Consider the following 8887-nt stretch of genomic DNA (forward strand, 5'->3'; position numbering starts at 1 on the left):
CTTTGGTTTACTGAGCTCTTCACTTTTTCTTAGGTGTATTTTGTAATGTTCCATACTATATTGTATTTCTTTTACTGAGCAATTTTGTTTTTCATATTTTTCACAACACATAATATATACACAACACACAAAACAGTAATTTCCCAACATTGACCATAGATATTATCTTATCTTACCTTACCAATGACCGGCCTTTTGTTTGAAGATTGTGATAGCTTCTCCTTAGCTTTGTGCAGTCTTTCAGTGTGCATTTCAATGAGCATTTGAAAAATGTAGTCTTTTGTAACGCTATTCCTGAAGGTTCTGCACAATAGATATAACATAAACATCAAAACCCTCTCAAAATTTTCACAACTCTTTGCATCTCCTGGGCAACAAACGTTATCACTGAACATCTGATAACTATACGATATTAATAAGTGATGGCAATGCACATAAGAAAGTGAAAATTTGTTTTTCTAGAATGTACCAAATTTTCAACGTCTTGATGCATGCTCAATCATCCAGGTGAGGAAATTCCAAAAACATTAATTCTGTTCATCTAGACGTAATGTTTTCAGTGGGAGAAACGTTTCTTCACTCCTCCAAGTGACTTCTTGATGCTCAGCTGACTGGAGGTTTCCCCAATCTTATAAACAGTACATTTGCAAAATGACTGAAACTAGCACCAATGAATGAAACATGGGCAGTGAGGTCAGATTGTTGATCATTAATATGCAAATTGTCATGACCATTCATCAACAACAACGTCACAATATGACATTTACAATTCTGGGTTCCAAAGATTATACTACCCCTTTTCCCTACTTCTTTTTAGACAATATGTGAAAATGTGTTTGAATGGGAATCCTGCTGCGTGGGTGTCACAGGGGTGAAGAACAGTAACACTTTTAATAATTTAGTAATGACAGTAATTGCACCTGAAAAAACAGGTTTAACTGGGGTTTTGCTTTTTAGGCGTGTCATCTTTTAACACATTACAATTACTGGCATCAATGATTAAGTGCTACGTTGGAATGTTAATAGGTGAATATGCGATTGTACAGTAATTTCTTTTATTTATGTATTAATCACATTATTTTATTGTATAATGCCTTGGTGCCACTGGATTTTAACATGTCTGACACCCATACTGAAGACAAATGGTGGGGGTGTAGTAAGGAAGTTGGGGGAAGCAGACCAGAGTCTTTTGTCTCTTCGAGGACTCTGGGAAGTAGCAAGGGCGTGTGAACCTTAAGGTGTGAAACAGCTATGTACTGCCTTTTGTTCCTGAAGAAGGTATTTAACTGAGAGGAGACTGAGGAGGAGCTTCTTCCCGCAGGCGATACGGTCTCTCAATCACACCACCACACAGTACTGACCCACACATATGGTTCTTACACACACACTGGACATTCTAGACATTGTTTTCACTTCATCACTTAAATCACTTTAAGCATATTTGCACTGCACAAGACACTTACAAATGTGGATTGCACAACACTGGACACTATATTCTTCATTTCCATTTAATACTTGTACAGCTGCTGTTATTGTGTGTGTGTATATATATATATATATATATATATATATATATATATATATATATATATATATATATATATATATTTCTTCATACATTCTTATATATTTCTATACTGTGTATTTTGTGGTACAGTTATTTTATTTTCAACTTTAATTTATATATTTTATCTTATTCTTTCCCAGTTAAATTTACCCTTCATTCTAATTTGTGTTGTACAGTTATTTCATTTTTAACTTTAATTTTTATATTTTATTTTATTTTATTCCTTCCTAGTTAAATTTACCCTTTTTAATTTTCATATTTATTTCCTATCTTATTCATAGCCTTTTCTTTAGGTCACGTGCAGTTGTGTAAGCATTTCACTGCATATCGTACTGTGTATGACTGTGTATGTGACAAAAAAAAATTGAATTTGAATTTGAGCCATGCTAGGCTTAGTGAGAACTCTGCTGACCGTCTGTCCCGCAGACATGCAGGGGCTCCATCAAGCTTGGTTGTCTGTTGTCTTTGTGTGTTTGGATTAAAGAATGTTAGCTACCGCTCACCGCTCGTCTGCAGGCTTTATTTAAATGGAAAACTTCCACAACACTCTCTGAAATGGTGTCACGTTTTATCACCACATAATACAACGCTGCATTTTCTGTACATGCTCTGGTCACGTGTCAGATTCATCCATCCATCTTCATCCGCTTTATCCAAAAGAGGCCCAGACCTCCCTCTCCCCAGCCACCTCCTCCAGCTTATCCGGGGGAACACCAAGGCGTTCCCAGGCCAGCCAAGAGATATAATCTCTCCAGCGTGTCCTGGGTCTGCCCCGGGGCCTCCTCCCGGTGGGACATGCCTGGAACACCTCACCCAGGAGGCGCCCAGGGGGCATCCTTGTCAGATGCCCAAACCACCTCAGCTGGCTCCTTTCGATGTGGAGCAGCAGCGGCTCTACTCTGAGCCCCTCCCGGATGGCCGAACTTCTCACCCTATCTCTAAGGGAGAGGCCAGCCACCCTTCGGAGGAAGCTCATTTCCGCCGCTTGTATCCGCGATCTCGTTCTTTCGGTCACTACCCACAGCTCGTGGCCATAGGTGAGGGTAGGGACGTAGATCGACCGGTAAATTGAGAGCTTCACTTTTACACTCAGCTCCCTCTTCACCACGACGGACCGGTGCAGCGTCTGCATTACTGCAGCTGCAGCCCCAATCCGTCTGTCGATCTCCGGCTCCCTTCTCCCATCACTCACGAACAAGACCCCGAGATACTTTAACTCCTCCACTTGGGGCAGGAACTCATCCCCGACCCGGAGTGGGCACTCCACCCTTTTCCGGCTGAGAACCATGGCCTCAGATTTGGAGGTGCTGATCTTCATTCCCGCTGCTTCACACTCGGCTGCGAACCGCTCCAGTGCGAGCTGGAGGCCCTCACCCGATGAAGCCAACAGAACCACATCATCCGCAAAGATCAGAGATGAGATTCTGTGGCCACCAAAGCGAAAGCCCTCCGCCACTTGGCTGCGCCTAGAAATCCTGTCCATAAAAATTGTGAACAGAACCGGTGACAAAGGGCAGCCCTGGCGGAGCCCATCACCCACCGGGAACGAGTCCGACTTATTGCCGGCAATGCGAACCAAGCTCCTGCAACGGTTGTATAGGGATCAAATGGCCCGTAGCAATGGGCCAGACACCCCATACTCCCGCAACACCTACCACAGGACACGTGTCAGATTGATTATTACAATTCTATCCTTACAAACGTCTCTATAGACATCAACTGGTGTAAAATGCAGCTGCTCATCGTATTACCAGACCTTTCTATAGAAAATATTAATACTTTCTTTCAACAGCTTCACGGGCTTCTTGTAAAAATACTGCATAAATGTTAAGATTCTGTTTCTTACTTTCAAATCTCTCCATGATCTCGCACCTCCATATATCTCTGATCTTCTGCACATGGCCACTCGTTCCTGTACTCTGAGATTTTCCTTTTCGGTTGCTCTTGTTATATTCCCTACTCGCCTGACTATCTGAACACTATGAGCTTTCAGCCAAGTGGTGCCTCATATTTGGAACTCTTTCACACCACATTTGCATTATTGACCCCCTATCTCCAAAGCCAGTGTTAAAACACATCTTATCAAGCGTTCCTATTCTCTTTGATTCTTTATTGCTGACTTTTTAATTATATGATGTTTTCCAACTGTTGGAACCTCTGGAATATTGTGATTTTGGTATTTATTTCCCCAAAAGTTGATTCTGTTAATCTGGAAGTAGCGTTTTCAGTGGGATAAACATTTCATTACTCATCACAGTGACTTCTTTAGGTATTTAATTGCTTGTAAGGTGTCTTTGAGTATCTTGAAAAGCACTTTGGTCTCAGAATCTCATCTCTGCTTTTCTGGTTCGGTTGGCTTCATCGGGTGATGGCCTCCAGCTCGCACTGGAACGGTTTGCAGCCGAGTGTGAAGCAGTGGGAATGAGAATCAGCATCTCCAAATCTGAGGCCATGGTCCTCAAAAGGAAAAGGGTGGAGTGCCCACTCCAGGTCCGGGACGAGTTCCTGCCCTAAGTGGAGGAGTTTAAGTATCTCGGGGTCTTGTTCGCAAGTGACGAAAGAAGGGAGCAGGAGATCTACAGATGGATTGGTGCTGCGGCCACAGTGGACACTGCACCGGTCTGTTGTGGTGAAGAGGGAGCTCAGTGTAAAATCGAAGCTCTTAATTTACCAGTCGATCTACGACACTACCCTCACCTATGGTCACGAGCTGTCGGTACTAACCGAAAAAACGAGATCGCGGATTCAAGCAGCGGAAATGGGCTTTCTCCAAAGGGTGGCCGGCCTCTCCCTTAGAGATGAGGTGAGAAGTTCAGTCATCCATAAGGGGCTCAGAGTAAAGCTGCTGCTTCCTCCACATCGAAAGGAGTAACAGTTTTAATAATTTAGTAATGACACAACAGTAATTGCACAGCTTCACTTTACTTTCGGTCGTAAAACCAAAATTTGACGATGTTATTGTTTTACTGTAAATTTTGTGAATGGTTTTGTTGTGACGTATCAGTATAACTTTCTGACCAGTTTTATAGTCAAAAATATAACCATGTCAACAACAGGTCCAAACGACACTCATGTAGCCTACGTAGATTTTGCATAACATTGAAACTCATCAACCCGGTTGTACTAGTGTTTGTTGAGCCCAGAAGCAAATTCTTTACAATCTTCTGAGCAGAAACAGTGATGTGTTTCAGCTTTTAAGAAGTATGTTTGGTCTCAAGAAAAGTAAAGCCAAATTAAGGAAGGTGTTTTTGAAATCTTCTCCTAAAGTCCATGAACTAATGCTTAATGAAGAGTTCGAAAGAAAAAGCCAGCTGAATTAAAAACTTAGGAAGCATTCAAGCAGATAGTCCAGAATTTTCATGGCAATTACAGAACAGAGATTTATGCTAGACTTGTGTATAAGATCCTAAAAGCATATCAGGTACCAAATCTGGGAAATGTCAGTGATAAGGACAAAGAAATGAGGATGTTTTCAGGTAACGAGATTATTATTTGAGATGCATGAGATTTGCCTAGGTGCCTAGGTGAAGGAAGAAAAAAGCAATGGAGGATAGATTGTATTCCCTGATTTGGTCTTCAAAGTTCATGCTTGCAACCAAATTATTGCCAGTACCACTACAGTATATGTAAACTCTAAAAGGTAACGATGAACTGCCTTCATAAGGGGTAACAATTTTATTACTCAGCAGTTGCTGAGTAATGTGAGACTGAGGTGGAAAAAAAGAGGTCTAGGTAACCCAAAATGATATCCTTTTTGTTTTCATTTTAGCCATAAACATTGATTTTGCGAAACTTTATCCAAAATCATAACATTTCCTTTAACCCCATTGTAAGTAGTTATAACCAAAGCATTTACATATCAACAGTCCTTAATCATATTTCGCAAATTTCATGTTCTGTTGACTGAATAATGATCATCTATCCAAAGTGTAGTCCATACTGTTTGTGCACAGTGTTTGGCAATGTGTTTACCCTATGGCAGGGGTGTCAAACTCAAATACACAGTGGGCCAAAATTCAAAACTGGAACAAAGTCGCGAGCTAACATTAATATTTATTGAAATGTATTTATTCCTCCAGATATAAGAATGAATCTTTTCTTATGGACTCAAACACGTTTTGCTGAAAAACTGAATATGGAACAAGCAAAGCTTAATACTAAACAATATATATATTAGCTGTATAATACCAGTATTATACAGCTAATATAATTTATAATTTATGGTTTTTCCATGACAACAATAGTAATTTGGTATGGCTTCGCGGGCCAAATGTAATTAGGCTGCGGGCCAAATTTGGCTTGCGGGCCAGAGTTTGACACCTATGCTCTATGGAATCTTTTAGAACATTCTTAGCATGTTTTGCTTCATCTGCTCTAATTTTCTTTTACTCCACCCAGTATATACCTGCTTCACCACTAACAGCGATCTTCAGTCTTCTCTCACAGAGTGAAGGAGTTCGAGAGGTGAGTTCAACCAGTTAAACACCTTTCTATGGCTTATCTCGCTTTCTGATATACTCTGTTATTAATTTATAATCACTGTACGGAAGTAAGAAATAATCCATACTATTTAATCTTGCTTTTAGCTTTGGAGGGATTAAAAAGAAAATGTATGTATTGTGTATGTATAACATGTAATTCAAATGTCCAACTTTTATGTTCTTTACTATTGAGTTTCTGTATCAACAATTCTTAGATCTAATGCACTGCAATAATTAAAATGCACTTTTATCACTTCATTTTTCTTTTCCAGTATCACTTACTTTACATCTTTATCTAAAATAAAAATTAAATAATCTGAAAATCAACTGAGGGGGACAAAAAGAAGAAGAAGTGAGAACTGAGTTCTCACGATGGGTGGCATAAGAATGTCAGTGCAAGTTCTGCTACTGTCATCTATTGGCATTGGTAAGTATCTCTGAACATTCAATTAGTCATTTAATAGAATATATATCCTTATCTAACACTTTTTTTTTTTTATAAAAAAAATCCATAGTATGTATGTCAGGACTGGTCTCTGCAACTGTAAGTCTTTTTTTTTTTTCAAGATTAAATAATTAAATCAAAAACAATGAAATACAATGAAATACTGAATTAACATGTTCTTCTATAAATTTACATTACAGTCCAACACAACACAAGGTAAGTTTTTTTATACATATAAACCATATGCAATTTTATATGAATATAAAATAAAATGTCACCTTTTTCCTCTTTTAAAAGTTAATCCATTAACATCATTCTTATCCATTTTCCATTAATTATTAATTTGAAAATGTTAATACATGTGTTCATTCATTTTCTTTTTTGCATTTTATAGGACCAGGTTTATCTGAAAACAGGTAGGCATGCAAACTCAAATAACAATAATATTTGTAGACCTAATACATTCCAGGGATGTTATTTTAGTTAAAGATGACTTTATTATTCATTTCTGTTGCCATGTTTTTTCTTCTTTAAGCAATGCCACCACTCATACCAACGGTTTCCAGGAAACTTGCCATGCAGCAAATCTACAAGATGCCACTCAAAGAGTAAGCCTTTTGGAATTAATTTGGTGGTGTTTTTTCTTGTTTGTTTGTTTGTTTGTTTTGTTTTTGCTTTGTTTGCCTTCTCTCACCCCAACCGGTCGCAGCAGATGGCCGCCCCTCCCTGAGCCGAGTTCTGCCGGAGGTTTGTTCCTGTTAAAAGGGAGTTTTTCCTTCCCACTGTCGCCAAAGTGCTTGCTCATAGGGGGTCATATGATTGTTGGGCTTTTCTCTCTGTATCTATGAAGCGCCTTGAGGCGACATTTGTTGTGATTTGGCGCTATATAAATGAAATTGAATTGAATTGAATTTTATTATTTGCTTCGAGCCCTGTGTACAGGAGCTGCATGCTAAAAGATCTTTTGTTAAAAGGGTTGGCGTAATAAGCAAATGCTTCAGCCAATACCTTTTGATTAGCCTTGTCTCATGCTTTCTTGCTTTGTGGTAAATCTTTGTTCTGTCTTCACTGAGATATTTGAATGCTAATCAATAAACATAAACATAAATAAAAAATAAAAAAAATAAATAAATTTGACTAAAAAATGATAAATTCATCTTTAAACCTTAAATTATAAAATGTCACCACAAAGTGTTGTTGATAAATGACTCCCCCTTGTGCTAAGTTACTGACAGTAACCCAGTCCTTTCACCTGCTCTATGTGTTCTTAGATCTCTGCTGCAGTGGACATACTGATTGGCGAGCTATCCTGTAAAAGGGGTAAAAATGCAAGCTTAACAGATGAAAAGTCGAGGATGGTGGAACAAAATCTCAGGCAGATTGTAGAGTCGACTTTACAAGTGTTCTTTGACCTGGTAAATGAGCTAATGCTTTACTTCAGTATAGTGTAGGTGTAAAACATGTAACAGCTTTTAAGAACGGTAAATGGCAAATTTGTCTTGTAACAGAACAACAATGTCCCTGGATTTGATGTTCTGGATATATTTGGAGTCCTGGACAGCCTTCGTTTGGGTAATGACAGTGACCCCGAATTTATCAGGCTGTGGTTCTCTCTGAAGATGATTCTTCTTTTGCCTTATGTCAATGGAAACTTCCTAAACCAGCTCAGCAAGCAGAACTTCAGCTGCACATCTTTCCAAGAGATGTAAGAGAATAAATTCCATTTTACCAATTATTGCTGGTGACTGCTGTTAACTGCTTGTGGAAATCATTAAAGACATAAACAATTTTAATTGAATATTCTAACATGTAACACATTTCTCACTGTGTATTGCATTGAATGTTGATGTCAGGGTCCAGAAGTCCACTGAAATCACTACTAAAAGGAAGAAAGAAAAATGTGCATCACCTGATTGTTAAATTACAAGTCAGACCAAACAAGTTATGACTGTGTGACCCAGCTATTGTAAAAGAGGCATACACCTTAATATAAGGTGGTCGTTCGTGAAGGTGTTTCTTTAAAATAAGAATGTTATATAATGATTCAGAAATTATATAATTGAAAATAAGTCAATAAGTCAATGTAAACACGTGGTTGGAAACTTTTCCAGACATGAAAAGACTGAGGTTAAAATAGTTCACTATCCAATATTAGAATACCATATAAAATTATCAAATTATCAAAGGAAATGAAAATGTGGAAAAAGAAAAAAAGGTCTTATTCTGTGTAGAAGAGGTTGTGACAAAATGTACCAATTCGTTGATTACGATGATGTAAAATATCAATGGGATTTAAGTTTGAAATGTTTGTGATTGAATTATGTTGAATTTTGAATATGTTGAGTAATTAGTTATTGAAAGCTTTCTCTAAAATGTAGCATTCAGGCATTTGGA

Source organism: Neolamprologus brichardi, chromosome 19, assembly GCF_056152115.1.
Source record: "Neolamprologus brichardi isolate AB-2024 chromosome 19, ASM5615211v1, whole genome shotgun sequence".
Taxonomy (NCBI): Eukaryota; Metazoa; Chordata; class Actinopteri; order Cichliformes; family Cichlidae; genus Neolamprologus; species Neolamprologus brichardi.